Source organism: Lygodium microphyllum, chromosome 15, assembly GCF_053477565.2.
Source record: "Lygodium microphyllum isolate KBCC chromosome 15, Lygodium_microphyllum_v1.1.10, whole genome shotgun sequence".
NCBI classification, from domain to species: Eukaryota; Viridiplantae; Streptophyta; class Polypodiopsida; order Schizaeales; family Lygodiaceae; genus Lygodium; species Lygodium microphyllum.
This window is the reverse complement of record NC_141149.1, coordinates 94,861,591-94,881,234: the sequence shown is the minus strand read 5'-3', so window position 1 is coordinate 94,881,234 and position 19,644 is coordinate 94,861,591. Positions and strand designations below refer to the sequence as shown.

Here is a 19,644-nt window from a genome sequence, read left to right as displayed (position 1 = left end):
TGAAGAAGATCTTAAGGGCTATTAGGAGCATGAGGAGAAAGACAGTGTGATGCCCAAAAGGGGAAGGGTGGGTCGACTGTGATTGTCAGGATCCATAGAGAGGGAAGTACTTCTTCAGGCGATAGCCATTGATAAGGAAAGGATCATCAGAGGCATCAACGGTCTACACTTGGACAGAGTCATTAGGATTGATACCAAGTACCTTATAGGGGCCCATCCATTGTTGTTGAAGCTTGCTAGGAAACTTTCCAAATTGCAAATCATAGGCCAAGACAAGATCACCTTCCTTGAACTCCTTGTTCTTGGTGAAGCTATCGTGATAGGCCTTTTATCGGGCTTGCGTGGCTTCCATGCACTCTGTAGAGCCACCCTCTGCGAGTCTTGTCTAGACATTCTAAGTGCAGGATACAGTGTTTTGTAGGGACTCGTCATCTCCCAAGCACTCCTTGAAAGCCACTTGCAGGGAGGGAACCCAATTCAACAGGAAATACGGCTTCTGTTCCATACACCAACTGGAAAGGAGTTTGTCCTATAGTTGCATTATGGGAGGTTCTGTATACCCAGAGGGCCTCTGTAAGTTGATCATCCCAATTAGACATTGTGCGGCTATCGTTCATGTCAAGATCAAGCAAAGGATGTGATTGGTGACCTCAACTTGGCCTTGGCTCAGGGGTAATAGGGTGTGGACTTACAATGACGAATCTTGTACAGTTTGGTCAACTCTTCCATGATCTTATCAAGGAAGTGAGTACCTTGGTCATTGACAAGCTCTAGGGGATTGCCAAAACGGGTGATGATATTCTTGTACAGGAACAAGGCCACACTATTACCATCATCCTACTTCAAAGCTTTGGCTTCACACCACTTGGTGACATAATCCGTACATATCAGGATGTATCTATGTTGCTTTTATCTAGTGGGGGGATCGATTGGACCTACGAAGTCGATGCCCCACTTCTAGAATGGCTTCAAGGGAAGGATAGGTTGCAGTGGCATGGCATTGGTCTTGGTGGGTTTCCCCATCGGTTGATATGCATCACATTGCTTAGAGTAGTCATAGGCATCCTTATAGAGGGTCGACCACCAATATCCTACTTACAGAGCCTTTCTGGCTGTTGCTTCTCATGCAAAGTGACCTCCACATGGCTAGTCATGGAAAGCCTTTAGAAAAATCCCAATCTCTTCTCCTGCAACACATCTTGTGAGCACTTCATCTTTGCATTTCTTGTATAATGCACCGCCTAACAAGGTGTAGGGGGCTAATTCTAATAGAAGCCTCTTTCTTTCACGACTAGAGATGCCAGGAGGATACTGTTGGGTTGCCAGTAGATTGGCGATGTCTGCATACCTCCAGGGGGAGACAATTTCGACTAGAAATAAAGAAACATCAGAGAGGTCTGGATCATCCTACTCCTCGGCTGCATTCTGCGGGATACGCAAATGATGATCAATTAGAACATGGGAGCGACCAGGTTTGGTGATTACCTCAAAGTCAAACTCTTGGAATAGAAGGAGCCATCTCATCATTCTTCCCTTCACATTCGCCTTGTCACAATCAATGATCCATTTAAACTTGATATCTTTTCTCTAGATTTTATGCAAACGAGATGCCTTTGTTGCAAAATGGGCTATGAACCTTCTATAGTAGCCCACATGGCCTAGAAATCCCTTCAATTGTTTGAGTTTGGTTGGTCCTGCTAAGGCTACGATCTTCTCAATCTTTGTAGGGTTTGTTGATATCCCTTATGGAGAGGCAATGTGACCCAACAGAACTCCAAAAGAGACTCCAAATATGCATTTCTCGGGGTTGAGGGAGATCCCATAATCCTGGCATCAGTCAAAACACTGCTCTAAGTGTCCCCAATGTTCACGGATGAGGCTATAGATAGAGAAGTCATCAAGATACACCTCAATGAAATCATGTAGATGGTTCTGGAGGGCAGCCATAATCACTCGTTGGAAAGTAGTAGGACCATTATAGAGCCCAAACGCCATCACTCTGTAAGCATAGGTTCCCCATTATGTTTTGAAGGTTGTTTTGGATTGGTCTTCTTTTGCAATTTGGACTTGGTTGTATCTGTTGAATCTATCCAAGAGGGAATAGAGCTCATGGCCTGCCACTTTGTCCAACAATTGATCTATGAAAGAGATAGGGAAATGATCCTTCTTTATCTTGGAATTCAACTTTGAAAGTCCACACATATTGTAAGTTTCCTATTCTTCTTGGGTATGACCACAATGGGTGAAACCCATTCAATATTAGCCACTAGATAAATGAACTCTACTTCAAGGAGCTACAATAAATTGGCCTTCACTAGAGCAGAATAATTGGGATTCATAGGTCTCTGTCTTTACCTCATAGGTTTAGCATCAAGCTCTAGGTGGATGTGGTGTTGGCAAACTGTGGGATCAATCCCCTTTAGATCTTTATATGACCATGCAAACACGTCTAAATTCTCTTTCAATAAGTTGTACAAGATCGACAACTCCCCTTTTGGAAGGCTGCTACCCACCTTCAAGTGGCATGTAGTGCCATTTGCATCCACAAAGGTTAACTGCCTTCCATCTTCCACTTCGTGGATGAAGGTCCCACAGATTGCTTTCGGGTACAGATTCGACTCCTTCAAGGGGGCGGTGTCTTCTTTTGATGTCCCACTAGACACTTCTTGTTTTAATGAGGACTTGGGTTGCTCCTTGGGATGCTAAAATGGTATCAGGGATATCTCAGATTTGGTTTGGGTATTAATTACCTAGGAGCTCGAGGACTCCTCCTCTGAGGATGCATCCAGGAACGTCACATAACAGGGACTCTTGAAATTCTGTTGGGCCCTTGGGGATGGTGCTTGTTGACAAGGGGTATCATCATCATCCTTTCTTAGCAAGGGTAGATGCGGTGGCAAGAACCACTAATAAAAGATAGCTTATTTTTCTTAATCCATTTCTTATAAAATCTTTGCATATGGGAAGGTCCATTTACTAGTCCAAAGGGTACCATCGTCATTTTGTCCAATAGCATGAAGTCTTCTGCTTCTAAGGCTTCTGGGACTCCCTCTTCATCCATGCCTTCTTCGGATGGAATATATTATTCTATCTTGCTTTCATAATCTTCTTCTTCAAATTCATCATCATTCTCGTCAAGCTCTAGCTCTATCTCTATATAGGAGGTTTGTAAGAGAAGAACAGGTTCTCTACTTTGCCTTTTGCCTCTTTCTCTAGCTCTACTATGGCCATGTAAAAGAGAGAACAATACATCAATGCTTCTATCACACTGTTAGATGTGATTTCAAAAGTTGTTCCTGGCTCAAGTAGGAGGTATTTACCCATTGAAAAGGACTTTGCATCTTTTGGGAGTTGGCTTACAATGCCCACTGTTAGGGACTACACCTCTGTTTCTTGGAGAGGATCTACTTGACGACCTCTTCATCTCCTAATGTACCATCTATTACTTCATTGGAGGAGTTTATTAAACTTTGATGGATGTGGATCCATTGCCTTTTTGCAATCCATACAACTTCAATACTACTTTATTGGATCCTCTGCCTAGGGTTAGTGTTAAACCAATCCGTCCTTGCTCTTGCTTCAAAAAGCCAAGGTCTTCCCAACAATAGAGGAAATGAGGTCCCGTAGGAATTTGGTTTGACCACCAGATATGTCAGCCAATAGTCTCTTCCTGTGAGGGTTGTCTTTACGCATGGGAGAATGCCCAATAGCTTGATTCTACTTTGGTCTGCCAGTCTGATAAACCATTGCATAGGCTGCATTTCTTGCAAGCCTAGATCCTTCATTGTCACATCCATCACTATTTTTACTGATGAGCCTCCATCAATCAATGCATCTGAAATAAAGCACCCTTCAATCCATACACCAATCTTTGGGGTTCCAAGATCTAGGAAGGCGTTAGCCACATCTACTTCCTTCATGGGTTCTAAGGCTCTATTAGACTTTCTCACCACAAAGGGAACAATTCTTAGGCCTCTTCTTCTAGTTAGTATGCTTTTGAGTTTCTTTCGGCAGCTAGGAGACAAATTAGCAACTATCGGAATGTTAAGTTTGGTTTAAAAGTGTCTAGGTCTTTGACCAAATCATACTCTTTGATAGGATTCATAGGCTTTTCCAATCAGTTGGGAAATGGGGCCATGCCCACTTCTATCTTCCCTTTTTCTTCTAGGAGAGGCAACATTTGCACTTCTTCTTCATGAGAAGGTCCTTCCGCATCCTCTATTTCTTGGACCTCTAGTCCTATCTCTGTAACTGTCTCTGTTGCTCTCTGTGGCTCTGTAGTACTTTGTACTTCATTGTCTTGGACTACATTGTTCTGCTTTTCCTTAGGATGACTAAACTTCACAGTCTTGGCAGAAGAAATGTGCTCTTTTGGAATTACAAGTTCTCCTTTCTTTGCACGCGTTATTGGGGCCACTTCCAATTCTACCAAATTGGAAGCAAGTTCATAGGTCTTTTGTTGGGTATGAGATAGAGAGAATGACCATCCATGGAAGACTTGGCATTCATTAAGAAGTTTCTAGACATCATCAAGGGGAGATCGTGAAGAAGCTTCAAGAGTCGTGGTTAGTGGAGGTTCACGAAAACAAGAAAGAAATGAGTTGGGAATTTTTTCTTAGATGCTCAACAAGAGGACATGTGGGATGCATGGTGTACTGACAATCTCCTGTTTGTCCAATTAGCAACCCACTGGAACTTGGTGGATCGAGTATTCTTCACAACATACACTATTGAAACTGTTAGAAAAACTGGCATCATATGATGATGGTACAACAACGATTCTCACAAGAATGAGTTTTGACACCTCCAGAGAACGGAATATCTCCCTCTCTGTAGTGGTTTGAAGGCTGAATTCAGAGATGTAGAAAAGAAGGAAGTAGAAGAGATACTAGTCAAAGAATTCCCTAGAGAGAGACTGAAGTCCCCCGTCTCGTCAGCCGAAATAGATTTCAAAAAAGTGTTTGAGCATTCGATGAGAAAACCAATAGTCAAAATCCAAACAAATAGCATCATAGACCAAAATCCATACTAACCTATCTTTTCTAAAAAATCTGCCCAAGGAAATAAAAAAGTTACTTCTAAATCGAAAATAATAAATAGAAAAAGGACCAAATAAAATCATATATCAAATCGACTTCTAGCATCACTAAAGAGATTTGTACGAAATGTTTGTATGTTGAGCGACGCACCGAGGGGCCAATCCCCAAGGTGTAGGAGAGTCGCAGAGGGGTGGCGGCACTAGTCGTTGGAGGACCCCCTATGTCTGTGCTTCATGCCATTAGGCAATGTGTAAGGGACTCCCTTTGAGGAGTAGTGGGTGAGAGAAGAGTGGACTACAAATGACGTAATACAAATGCAATATGTCTAAGAAGGCAATGTATGTGCCATCAACGCTCCTGGTCGCGAGGCCGTGGGGTTGTTGAGCGCGTGAGATAGAGGTTCGGCTAGTGCACGAGCCAGTGCCGGCCCGTTCCAGGTCCCATCACTAAAAGAAAAAAACACTAGAGGAGGGTCACCATGAAGCAATAAAGGCTACCCTTTGCAAATGGGTTGCTACAAACCACTTGGTGAGGTGACCCTCGTAGATACCCTCGTAGATAAGAACACTAGACAAGAGTCACCATTAAGCAATACAGACTATCCCATAGGAAAGGGTTGCCACAAATTGCTTGGTAGTGACCCCCAAAGATAGAAACACTGGATGAGGGGGGTCACTATGTAGAGGCTACCTCATGGAAATGGGTTGTCATGAACTGCTTTGTGGTGACTCTTGAAGACAAAAATACTAGATGAGAGTCACCACCATGGAATAGAGGTTTCCCTTGAACAAAGGGTTGCCATGAATTGCTTGATGGTGATCCTTGAAGATAAACACTGGATGAGGGTTACCACCAAGTGATAGAGGCTACCCTTGCATAATGAGTTGTCAACGAACCACTTGGTGGTGACCCTCAAAGACAAGAACACTAGATGAAGGTCACCATCAAGTGGTAGAGATTGCTCTATGGCAAAGAATTGCCATGAACCATTCAATGGTGATCCTAAAAGACAAAAGCACCGAATGAAGGTCACCACCAAGAGTAGATGTTACTCCTAGAAGACAAGCACACTAAATATGCAATCATGGTCAGATGATACAAAACAAGGTGCATGTAGTGGTTAGGAATTTTTAAGAAACAAAATAAAGCTTCACCAGTGAATAGGTCACAATGAGAAATTGACACTATCATCATAGAGTTGTTTTTTTGGGGGATGGGCTCATTGTGTCGATAGCGTTTGCTACAGACTCAATGGAGGTTACGAGGGCTCAATAGATGGCTAGCTAGGTGAGAGTTAGAACAAAGGACCAAGTGAATGCGAGGGTAAATAAACAACCAAATGTGTAGAGAGTCATGTTTAAAGAAATAGATTTTGTATTACCTAATTTGGGATGTGGGGATTGAGTACTGAGTGCTTTTGCATTAATAGGTTCAAAGGTGTGGGGATCAAGTACCAAGCACCAAGGATGCATATGGGAGAATCTAGGATGGTTTTTGGGATGTATATAAGGAAATCCAGGATAAATGTGCTAAGGGGGCATACATCATCTACACTAATTCTAGAATTCTAGGCACTAGCTTGTTGATTTAGGACTGAGTTGAAGCAATAGAAATAGGCATGCCATTCCATTTGAAATTACAATTTGCAAGATATTTGGCAAGTTTATCTTGTTGAAGTCTACACAGTATTCTGAGCCTCTCCATTTTATTGCTCGTTGTTAGGTTTGGGGTCATAATTTAGCACATCAATAGAGTTGCAAGCCTTCCGTGCAAGCAAGGGATAGGTTATCCATTACAGGCGACTCGAATGTAAGGGGGTCAAGAGTGAGGCCATGAGCTGACGAAGCCACCAATACAGTGATATGATGGGAGGAAGAGAGCATGTGGGTTGGCTATGAGGCAAGAAACAAAATTTCATGACAAGTCTTATAGGCTAATAATCCTAAGTCCCCTGCCCCCCCCCCCCCCCCCCCACACACACACCCCCCCCCCCCCCCCCACACACACACACACACACACACACACACACACACACACACACACACACACACACACACACACACACACACACACACACACACACACACACACACACACACACACACACACACACACACACACACACACACACACACACACACACACACACACACACACACACACACACACACACACACACACACACACACACACACACACACACACACACACACACACACACACACACACACACACACACACACACACACACACACACACACACACACACACACACACACACACACACACACACACACACACACACACACACACACACACACACACACACACACACACACACACACACACACACACACACACACACATAGGCTAATAATCCTAAGTCCCCTGCCCCCCCCCCCCCCCCCCCCCACACACACACACACACACACACACACACACATAGGCTAATAATCCTAAGTCCCCTGCCCCCCCCCCCCCCCCACACACACACACACACACAGAATCCTAAAAAAGTGCCCCTCTCATTGATTCCAAAATCCTAATAGTGTAAACTAGAACTATCAACATAACTAAAAGTGATAATCACATTAACTCCATGGAGGGACCACTGACCATACTTGTGTACCTTATACTACCAATGATCACTCCAAAAGGGGTTAGGGTCAAAAAATTTGGCAAGATTCCCTATCTTGCTACACTTATACTCTCTCATCCCCTTCAATCACACTGACTCTCTTGCTCTCTCTTGGATCTACTCTTGTCTAGCTCTTGCTTCACCCCTGCACTCTCATCATCGTGATAGAGGCATAGCAGATCAAGGAGCCCATCTAGCTATGGACACAATCTCTTGGTACAAGGTGCCATCCTCGACAATGTAGTAGGTGTGGGCTATTTCCAACCAAACTGAATAGCAACTTCATATATCTAGATGCTCATTAGAGGTGCCATTCTTGACAATGCACCAAGTGTGGGTTATTTCTAGCCAAATTAAATTGCAACTTTATGCATCTAGATGCTCATTAGAGGGATGTTGAGAGTGGGATTTTAAGCCATAACAAGAATCAAAGATGTGTTGAACTATGTTATTTCAAGGCGGAATTTAAAGACCGACAGAAGTGGAAGACACTGTCGAAGGGTTTTCGAAAGCAAATTCGCAACCACGGAGGACCTTGAATAATTTCAGGATAGAAGATCAATCATACGAATAAGCAAGATGAGAGGATTTGTGAGCAGCAAAAGCGGCAGAAAATGGAGGGCAAGTTCATACTTCAGATGGTATAAAACACTACATTTTGCAGAGAAGTTAGATGCCCATTCAAGTGAATCTGCTGTGGAAAATCTACTCGAATATTGGAGTATTCATACACCTTGTCTTTCCATGAAACATGAAACTTGATTGCTTACATGTACACTGCAATCAATAACATCCTTCCAGTAAATACAAACAATGTATATTGTTTTTGGTCATTCCACATTACACAAATGAGGGCAATTTCCTCAATAAAAGTGCAGCATCAGAGTTGCACCAATGCTACTAATACTGTGTCAGAAAAATCTGTAGAATCCATTATTCAATTAGCTATAGATATAGCCATAATTGTTGTTGGCAGCATTACCAGATATGCGAAGAGGACGATCATTTCCAGGATATGCATTCCACATGCCTATTCAATGCATTATCTTTGTTGGTGCCTATGAGGGAAGAAGAAAAGATCCCAATCTCTGCATTCAAACATCCAGTGGCTCAAACCATCGACTTGTCTCTGCAACTCAAGCGTTTTGGTATAAGGCATCTGTGAACCTCTTGTTCATGCAAGCTCCTACGCAATGTTGTCACTTTTGACCTCACTGCTTTGTCTGCAGCTATTGTAGCATCACCTTTGGTCGCTTCTGAACATATGTGATAACCTCTGTTTGCTATAGAGTCCTTCTCGCAATGTTTGCGTAAACTTTAGGAAAATGTTGTAGCGTTTGCACCACGGAAGCAATTTTGAGTTCCAGTGGACTGGTTTTTCCTAGCGTGTAGTTCTGTAAATCAACAAGATGTTCTGGCGCATGACTGGCTTGTCCACGACCTCCCCTGTGGAGTCGTTGTTTGATAGAGAGAATTTTACCCTTGAAGAGCTTTTGGATGAAGAGAAGCTTATAATATTGCCGTCATCAGCTTCCTCCTCAGAATTGCTGCCCCCCAAACAATTTACAATTCTGTGCCGTTTAGATTCCCCTGTTTTCCCGTTTCCTCTGGTTCTTGAATGACGACCTTCTTCTTCTTCTTCCTATTGGGATCGAAATTGGGATCTCTTAAGCTTTTCCTCTTCTCTGATACTTTCCCCACGTTTTCCGTTGCTTTTTCTTTTTCCAGGCTTGTTTTTCTTTCCCTAGATTGGATCTAATTTTGCAAGAACTACCCCAGCATAGAAAAAGTAACCCAAATGATAATGATGGTCATTATATACTCCAAACCCAAAATCTGCTTCAGAATTTGTTGATCCGTTGTGACTTGTCAATCCTACCCATCTTTGATAAAAAAGAAAATCATTTCCAGCGAAAGTTCCATCCATCCAAGGTGTTAATGACTGCACCAAGAAATCCCTAATTGGATTCAGCAGATCGAGATGCCCAACCTCCTCTGCTATCAGTGCCAGCTTGGCAGCATGGGCCAAAGCTTTTCCATAGAAATATGAAGAATCACTAGTGATTGGTTTAAGCTCACTCACATCACGGTCCAATGCCTCAGCAATCAATCTTTGAGACCCTGGATCTATGATGCCCTTTGAAGAATACCAACCCACAGAAATGGGAACTTCATTTAGAATCCAGCAATCACCCACCACTCCTATCATTTCACCATCCATGCCATTATAAAACAGAGCAGGACATACACGCTGTAGTTGAGTAGAGGGCATCATATCTCTGTGCATTGGGAGACTCAGCATCAGCAGCTCCCCCCAACCACATTTCTTCCAATCATACTTTACTTGGAAAGGAACAGACAGATCAGCATGCCCTTGCATGGGATAGGTTGTACTGAACCTATTCAAAATGTCTTTAGCACTATCATCCCCTGTAAGCAATACAACTCTTAAAATTCCCTTAAAATTTTGACTTGCAGTGAGGTTTGCAAACAAGTACACACCATGAGAGCTATATATTAGCCAGGTTTGGCCATTGCTCGTTGTAACCTTGTGCTTGGTGCAACTTTCATTTGATGTAACCTTCAAAACCGCATGAATGGAGGAAATTTTCAACATGGAATACTCATCAAAGATCAATGTGACATAAGGAGCCCTCTCACAAGAGGTACTGTGAGTCAACGTGGAAGCTCAAGAGATGCACTCAGATCATCATAGTATGACACAACATGCTTGCCAACAATAGTCTTCAAGCTCTCTGTGGAATCTATGTTTCTTTCACCAATTATAGAGTGGCAAAGCACAAAACCTAAATATGTACAAAGTAACAAATGTCACACACACAACTTTTTGGTGGATTTCACACCTCGGATGCGCAACAGTATGACATCCACTCCCTCTGATCCTGCGCATCCTCTGGATGGGCCAACTACCCATGATCATTGTCGTCAAGATCCACATACAGATCAATCTCTTCATTGTCTATTTTCGGTATATCAGCAAGATTATCTATCATATCATCTATCTCTTCTACTGGAGTTTCTTCTCGTTGCCCTTCTCTTGCAAATTCTTCCAATGCATAATCCTCATCATCTCTTTTCTTGAAAATCTTGATTCTTTTTCCTGCAATAGGCACTCTAAGCACTGTCCCATCCAATTCTGTCAGCTCATATGTTGTATTGTCAAAGACATGTCTGACTATGTACGGCCCAAACCATCTTTTCACCATCTTTCAAAGTGCAGTATGCTGATTTTCAAGGCTACTATCAAAGACTAATACCCAGTCTCCCTCTTTTATTGCTCTGGGCCATAAGCGATTCCTACTGTCAAACCTGTCCTTATTTCTAAGTCTAGCAACCGTCAACCTATCAATAGCTAGCTGAATATCCTCTAGTCTTCTCTCCAACTGCCAGATCTGAAGAGCTAAGAGCTCCTCTCTCGTCAAATCCTCCTGCCAAGGTAAAACTGACCAAGTCAAAGCACAAGTCTCAGTCGGCATAATCGGTTTCTGACCATACATCAACTCTGCGGGCATATATCCTGTGGTAACAATGTGAGTCGTACGATCAGCCCACAAAGAAAATGGTAGAAGTCTCGGCCATTCATCAATCTGTCCTCTGCATGCTTTAGCTAATGCTTTCACTATCGGCGAATGCCCTCTTTCACTTTTTCCATTTCCCTCTGGATTGTATGCTGTGGTTAGAGCCAACTTGATTCCTACTTGAGAGAAAAACTCCCTAGCTTCATCTGCATCTAATTCACCATGATCTGCAGTGATCTTACCCACACAGCCATACCTGTTGAAAATTTCTTCCAATAAGAATTTACACATTGCACTAGTGGTCTTCGTTCTCAAAGGTCTGCCCTCAATATGATTGGTAAGATCCTCTCTAGCCAATACAATATATCTCATCTGCCATAGACCCATCGGCATAGTAACCAAGTCAACTACCCACTTATAATGAATGCATAGCGAATAGGTCGGATGAAGCTCATCTCGATGACGCACTACGAAATACATCTAACAATCTCTGCAAGTCTCTACAAAGCGAGAAACATCTCTATACATGCCTTTCCACCAATATTTTTCCTTGATTTTCTCATAAGTAGCCCACACTCGTCTATGACCAGCCCAAGAACTCTCATGAAACTCCCTCATCACCTGTAACTGGGTCTCTTTATCGCAAACAACCCGCAAGGGTAATCCACCTCTTTTCTTTGGGTGCTTCCAAAGAAATCCGTCCTTGAGGAAATAACCATAGGCTTTTCTTCTGATCTTCTTGAACTCCATTTGTCCATTCATCTCTTTTGCTTAGTGTACTAAGGTACTTGCCAATCTGTAACCAATCTCCAACATAGAGTTCTTCTATGAAAGCCACAATATCATAGACATGGCAAACATGATCAACCATAGCGGCTGAAATTTCTGCATCATCCTCTTCTGCAAGCAGTGTCTCCTCATTATCATATCTGGCTCTAGATAGCATATCCGCCACCATTAGATTATCCTTCCCTGCTATGTGTTTAAATTTTGGATTTAATGACTTGATGTATGCAATCCATCTCAACATAGCTATATCCGGAGTAGAGCAACTCGTAATCATACCTATCAACGGCAAGCAATCTGTCTCTACCACAACTGGAGCTCCAATAAAGTACTCCTTGTCACATTTGGAGCCGTAACAATTCCCAGTAATTCCCTCTTGATTTGCGGATACCTCCTCTGTCTCTTGTTTAGGACTTTCGCCCCAAACCGACTAGCATACCTATTTCCATTTGCATCATCTTGACCCACAGCCCAACCTATGCCAATTGGACTAGTGTCAACTGTCAATACAATAGGCCTACTGCAATTATAATCTGCTTTCCTAAGAGTAGGAGCAATCTGCAATAACTTCTTCAATTTCCGCATGGCTCTAGTGTGGCTCTCATCCCAATAAAATTTCTGCCCCTTTCGAAGCAGCTGATATAAACAATATGCTATGTGTGCAAAATGGGGTATCCAAATCATGTAAAACATAGAGGCTCCAATGAATCTCCGTACCTTTAAAGTGGTAGAACAATACTCCGTAATCTTGCCTATAACATCCACCTTCTCAGGTGAAGGTATTCTGCCATAATACCCACACATATATCCAACAATGACAACCTCATTTACTCCAAAAACAGATTTCTGCCCAGATAGTGTCAAGTTCACTTCTTCTAACTTGGCCAAAATCTTTTCACAAGCTAAAATATGATCAGCCACAAAGTATCTGCATCCTTGCTCATTTAGACTCTCATTCTTCTCTTCTTCTGCACACCCCTTAATGGGCACATCATCCAAGAAAGGCATGGTAAGCTGTGGTATGTACTCACGGACCTTATGCATGGCATTCATCATATGCGCAATAGAATTAGTGGCACCTTGAGGCAAGGTACACATCTTGACAAGCCCAATAGGAGTTCTCATAGTGGTTATGTCCCTGCTTTCCAAGGCCAGCTGAAACTGATCATATCCCAAATACAAGTCACCTAAAGAATAGATGGCACATCCAGCAAATGCTTCTGCAAACTCATCCACAACTGGACCTATACCAACATTCCTGATAGTAACTCTGTTTATTGGCTGCATGTCCTGTATAAATCGGAGAGTACCATTCTTCTTTGAAACCGTAAACCACCTATTTGAGTATGGTGCAGATGAAGGTTCTAGGATTCCCATCCTGATTTTCTCATTCAACAAGTCAACTAGCTTTGGCAGGTGTTCCCTAGGCACTGGAATAGGTCGGAGGTTCCATGGAATATGAGGAATAGTAAAGATCACCATAGGGGCAACAATATCTGGATTCACACATCCAATCTCATGTGAACAAAAAGAAAACCCCCTTCCATGTCGCTCAAGCATATCTTGAAAGCATTGCTTCTCTGAAGGTAGCAAGAAATCACCATTTCCAATTTTTAATTCAGCAAGAGTCCCTGCTGAAAATTTATGGCCTATATGCTCTGGATTCCTCAAAATTGGCTGCTTGGCAGCCCTCTCTATTTGCTGATCACTGTCAGGTGGAAGCGGTCCAGCTACCAGCTTCACCTTCTTATCCACAGTCTTGTATTTCATGTCAACCTTGGCTTCATTATGATCCTCCGCATTACTCAAATCATGCTGTAAATCAGCAATTCTGCCCTCTGGTGGGCTGAATATCCTCAGCCCTCTGCTCTATGGACTGCATAGGAGTAGCCCTAAACTCTGGATGCTAAAATATTTCAGCAGTAAACTCTATTGGCTGAAAGTTTTCAGCCCTCTATGTCTCTATAGGCTGATCATAATCAGCTGGAAACTCTGTTTGCTGAATTTCTTCAGCACTCAACACTTTTTGCTGAGTCACCTCAGCCTCTGACTCTATCTGTGACATAAAATCTAAAATTTCATGAAACATGTCTAGGGATTGCACTGATACATTACTGTGACAACTCAGCATATCAGTTTTCAGCATATTTTCCATCTTTTTCATCGTATCTACACAAACCATACTATCATACATCCCATCTATATGTTCATCATCCTCTAAAATACCTGCATTTTTCAAATCTTTCTCCTTCCTACATATGTACTACCTGGCACCTCTAGGCAACTTAGAAATCTTCTAATAACTCATCGAACTGTTTGCTGAAATTCCAACAAAATTGGAGGAGAAAAGATTGATGTCAGGAGGCGAGAACTCCAATCTCCTCTGCTCTGTACCACCGTCGTCTCGCGGGACATCGGTACCTAATGGAAACCTGAATCCCTCACAGTGGGCAAAGGTGCATCTCGAAGAGTATCCCTGTTTCTAGCATGATTTACACACACAGTCATAAACTGGACTACTCTCATACCATCTTTACTGTGAATCCGTGCATAAGCAGATCCATCATCCATTACTTTCGTCTCCATGCGCATCTCTGTGATGAATGACTGTCCTAGGATTATGGGGTAAGAGCATGAAGCCTGCACAAAGAAATGGAAATCCTCCTCTACATCTCCAATAGAAATCCTGACACTGGGACAGGCAACATACAAATCACCTGCAGTGTTGTTGGCGGCTCTCATACACCACCCATGCTCTGCATCCATAGGCCATCTATTACTTTCATAAACTCCATGAGCTATGAGATTAATCTCTGAACCATGATCCACCAAAGCAACATAAGGCACCTGTTTCTCTCCAATTTTTACCATCGTTTCTGTAGTTGCCCTAGCCCAATTACTCCGCGAAAAATGACTACGTGGTACCAAGATAGGCTCATCAGTTTCAACATAATGCATAGGCTGAACTCTCTTCTCTGTCTGCGGAAAAACAGAAGCATTCTCAACCATAACCTCATCCTCATCTTCATCCAACTCCCTAATCAAAACTCCTTGTGTATCAGTAGTAGGCAATGTATATCTTTTCCTCTTCAGGACTTCTTGGAACTGATCTTGAAACTCTCTTTTCAAGATGCCCAAAACCTCAGAAATAGTACAAGTCACCTTACTGCCAAGTATCTTGTCATTAAAGATTTTCTTCATGTCCGTAGATGTCTCAATATCGGACATTAATCTAAATCCTGGCTGCTTTCTCTGTCTAGGCTCCTGACTCTTTTCTTTCTTTTGAGCATCTTCCATTTGTCATTCTGGCCCTAGTCTCAAAGATGGCCTTGTAGTAGGTGGAGTAACAAACTCACCCCCTCTAGTCTTTTTAGCTGCATTGGGATTCTCTTCATCTCTCTTACGCTTCTCCTCAACAAGTACATCTGCTCCCTGAGACTTAGCCAAGTAGACATAAATAGTGTACCTGTCAACAGGCAAATCTCAACCTGTCTCAGATCTGATGCTAGAACCTGCACTAGTCCAAACTGTCTGCTGAAATTTCCCTTTGTTTGCCATCTCCATAGCATAGGTCCATAATGCTGACTAACTCTCTGAACCTTTCTCAATCTAGACTCCATATGCAGAAGCATCTCCTCTAGCTGCCACATAAGAAGTACGCGCAGCCATATCATCTACTAATTTCTTCATTCCGCCTTTCCCAAAATTGGTAGCAAGCGGAGCTCCTGTTTCAGTCAACGAGATCTTGCCATCTTGTCCCCAAAATACCAAATTCTTCCTCCTTGAATCTTGAAAAGATTCGCAATCCCTACAACGCTGATGATCCATACTATCACACCAACTACATCTTCGATCTCTCCTAGGTGCACTAGGAGCACTCCTAGGTGCAGTAGGAACACTAGAAGAAATAGTAGGCGCAGTCGAAGCAAACTACTCTTTCAATTTTCCCACCAATTTTTCTTTAACTGACTCCAGTGTCAAATCCGTTATGCCTTTGATTATGTCATCAAGAGAGGAAGGAACCGACGGAGCAGATGGTTTTGGAGCAGAAGGAGCTGGCATCGGTCTTGGAACAGGAGGAACAGGAGGATTAGAAACAGTAGGCACTGGCATAGGCCAAGTAACTGGCCGAGGAAGAGAAGAAATGACAGGGGTAGAAGCAGACATAGGAGTAGAAGACAGCATCGGTGTCATGGATCCATTCTGTAGGCGGGTCTTCCATTTTGTTTGGCATGTAGACCCACTCTCGAAATGACCGCCATGTAGCCATCCCAAAGTCCTCAAGAAAATACTCCTCTTTCAGGGCCTTCTTAAAATCTTGCCAATGCAAATTTTGAAGGAAAAGATCAGTCACATTTACCCTCAAGGAGGGTGTGACAAGGCGAAGAAAATATTTACTCATAAGTCCTGTTGGTACTCCAAAAAATCCTTTCTTGATCTCATATGTCTTCAAATAAGCTGATACATTACGGCCATCAAATAGCTTCTTTTCATTCTCAACTGCTTCAATCACCTTAGTCGTGCTGATTGCATTCTCTTGCTCTGAATATAGTTGCCTTTGCTGAGACAACTGTGGTTGATGTAACTACTACTGCTGCTGCATATACAATTGTGTCTGTTGATTTTGAAGCTGCATATACATAGACATATTCTGCAAAATCTGCTTTAAATCATCCGTAGAAGTACTTGAAGCAGAAATCGATGATGAAGCTGAAGTAGAGTACAAAGTAGGAATCGTAGAAGAGGCTAAAATTGATGCTGAAGTATCTCCCATCCTAAAATTTAAATGCGATGCTTTCACGTCGGGTTTACCAAAGATGTCGAAGGGTTTTCAAAAGCAAAGTTGTGACCACAAAGGACCTTGACTAATTTCAAGATAGAAGATCAATCATATGAATAAGCAAGATGAGAGGATTTGTGAGCAGCAAAAGCGGTAGAAAACAGAGGGCATGTTCATACTCCGGATGGTAGAAAACACTGCATTTTGCAGAGAAGTTAGATGCCCATTCAAGTGAATCTGCTGTGGAAAATCTACTCGAATACTGGAGTATTCATACACCTTGTCTTTCCATGAAGCATGAAACTTGATTGCTTACATGTACACTGCAATCAATAACATCCTTCCAGTAAATACAAACAATGTATACTGTTTTTGGTCATTCCACATTACACAAATGAGGGCAATTTCCTCAATAAAAGTGCAGCATCAGAGTTGCACCAATGCTACTAATACTGTGTCAGAAAAATCTGTAGAATCCACTATTCAATTAGCTACAGATATAGCCATAATTGTTGTTGGCAGCATTACCAGATATGCGAAGAGGACGGGCATTTCCAGGATATACATTCCACATGCCTATTCAATGCATTATCTTTGTTGGTGCCTATGAGGGAAGAAAAGATCCCAATCTCTGCATTCAGATATCCAGTGGCTCAAACCATCAACTTGTCTCTGCAACTCAAGCGTTTTTGGTATAAGGCATTTGTGAACCTCCTGTTCACGTAAGCTGCTATGCAACGTTGTCAGTTTTGACCTCACTGCTTTGTCTGCACCTATTGTAGCATCATCTTTGGTCGCTTCTGAACCGATGTGATAATCTCTGTTTGCTATAGAGTCCTTCTCGCGATGTTTGCATAAACTTTAGGAAAATGTTGTAGCATTTGCACCACGGAAGCAATTTTGAGTTCCAATGGACTGGTTTTTCCTGGCGTGCAGTTCTGTAAATCAGCAAGATGTTCTGGCACATGACTGGCTTGTCCACGACCTCCCCTGTGGAGTCGTTGTTTGATAGAGAGAATTTTACCCTTGAAGAGCATTTGGATGAAGAGGAGATTATAACATTGCCGTCATCAGCTTCCTCCTCAGAATCTCTGCCCCCCAAACAATTTATAATTCTGTGCCATTTAGATTCCCCTGTTTTCCCGTTTCCTCTGGTTCTTGAATGACGACCTTCTTCTTCTTCTTCCTATTGGGATCGAAAGAAGCGATCTCTTAAGCTTTTCCTCTTCTCTGATACTTTCCCCACATTTTCCATTTCTTTTTCTTTTTCAAGGCTTGTTTTTCTTTCCCTAGATTGGATCTAATTTTGCAAGAGCTGCCCCAGCATAGCAAAAGTAACCCAAATGATAATGATGGTCATTATATACTCCAAACCCAAAATCTGCTTCGGAATTTGTTGATCCGTTGCGACTTGTCAATCCTCCCCATCATTGATAAAAAAGAAAAGAATTTCCAACGAAATTTCCATCCATCCAAGGTGTCAATCACTGCACCAACAAATCCCTAATTGGATTCAGCAGATCGAGATGCCCAGCCTCCTCTGCTATCAGTGCCAGCCTGGCAGCACGGGCCAAAGCTTTACCATAGAAATATGAAGAATCAATAGTGATTGGTTTGAGCTCACTCACATCACGGTCCAATGCCTCAGCAATCAATCTTTGAGACCCTGGATCTATGATGCCCTTTGAAGAATACCAACCCACAGAAATGGGAACTTCATTTAGAATCCAGCAATCACCCACCACTCCTATCATTTCACCATCCATGCCATTATAAAACAGAGCAGGACATACACGCTGTAGTTGAGTAGAGGACATCATATCTCTGTGCATTGGGAGACTTAGCATCAGCAGCTCCCCCCAACCATATTTCTTCCAATCATACTTTACTTGGAAAGGAACAGGCAGATCAGCATGCCCTTGCATTTAGGCTGTACTGAACCTATCCAAAGTGTCTTCAGCACTATCATCCCCTGTAAGCAATACAACTCTTAAAACTCCCTTAAAATTTTGACTTGCAGTGAGGTTTGCAAACAAGTACACACCATCAGAGCTATATATTAGCCAGGTTTGGCCATTGCTCGTTGTAACCTTGTGCTTGGTGCAACTTTCATCTGATGTAACCTTCAAAACCGCATGAATGGAGGAAATTTTCAACATAAAATACTCATCAAAGATCAATGTGATATAAGGAGACCCTCTCACAAGAGGCACTATGAGTCGACCTGGAAGCTCAAGAGATACACTCAGATTATCATAGTATGACACAACATGCTTGCCAACAATAGTCTTCAAGATCTCTCTGGCATCTGTGTTTCTTTCACCAGTTATAGAGTGGCAAAGCACAAAACCTAAATATGTACAAAGTAATAAATGTCACACACACAACTTTTTGGTGGATTTCACACCTCGGATGCGCAGCAGTACGACAACACGAATCCACAACAATTTTAAGTGGCCATGGAAGATGAGAATTCAAATTATTTCAAAAGACAATCCTGCATAGTGGCTGTAGATTTTCCATAATTTTTTTGAGTGCCAGCTCAAAGCAAGAAAGGTTTTTGGAAGTTCAAGACTTCAAGACAAGCATGTAGAAAGTTCAAGACTTCAAGAGGGGCATGCATAAATTTTCAATTGCAGAATCGAGCATTGAATGCGAGAGGAATCTGAGGCTGGGTGGTCAAAATAGTGGCCAAGATTTGAAAGGGCATAGACCTTGGGACTATTGGCCCCCAAAATTTCACAATTATAGGGGGGCATTTTTAAAAGGTGTGAAGTAGAGGAGGGGCACCATCCTCACTCTACGACGATTTTATGGAGAGGGGGGTTTGGAGCCAAAAAGCAATCTATAGATCTGAAGATG

General features: G+C 42.5%; 2 pseudogenes; both read right to left on the bottom strand.

Moving 5' to 3' along the window:
• Positions 1–7,857: 7,857 nt before the first annotated feature.
• Positions 7,858–17,356, bottom strand: LOC148024785 (glucan endo-1,3-beta-D-glucosidase-like; annotated as a pseudogene).
• Positions 17,357–18,071: 715 nt separating this feature from the next.
• The window catches only part of LOC148024784 (glucan endo-1,3-beta-D-glucosidase-like), a 163,506-nt pseudogene continuing 161,933 nt past the window's right edge, over positions 18,072–19,644 (bottom strand).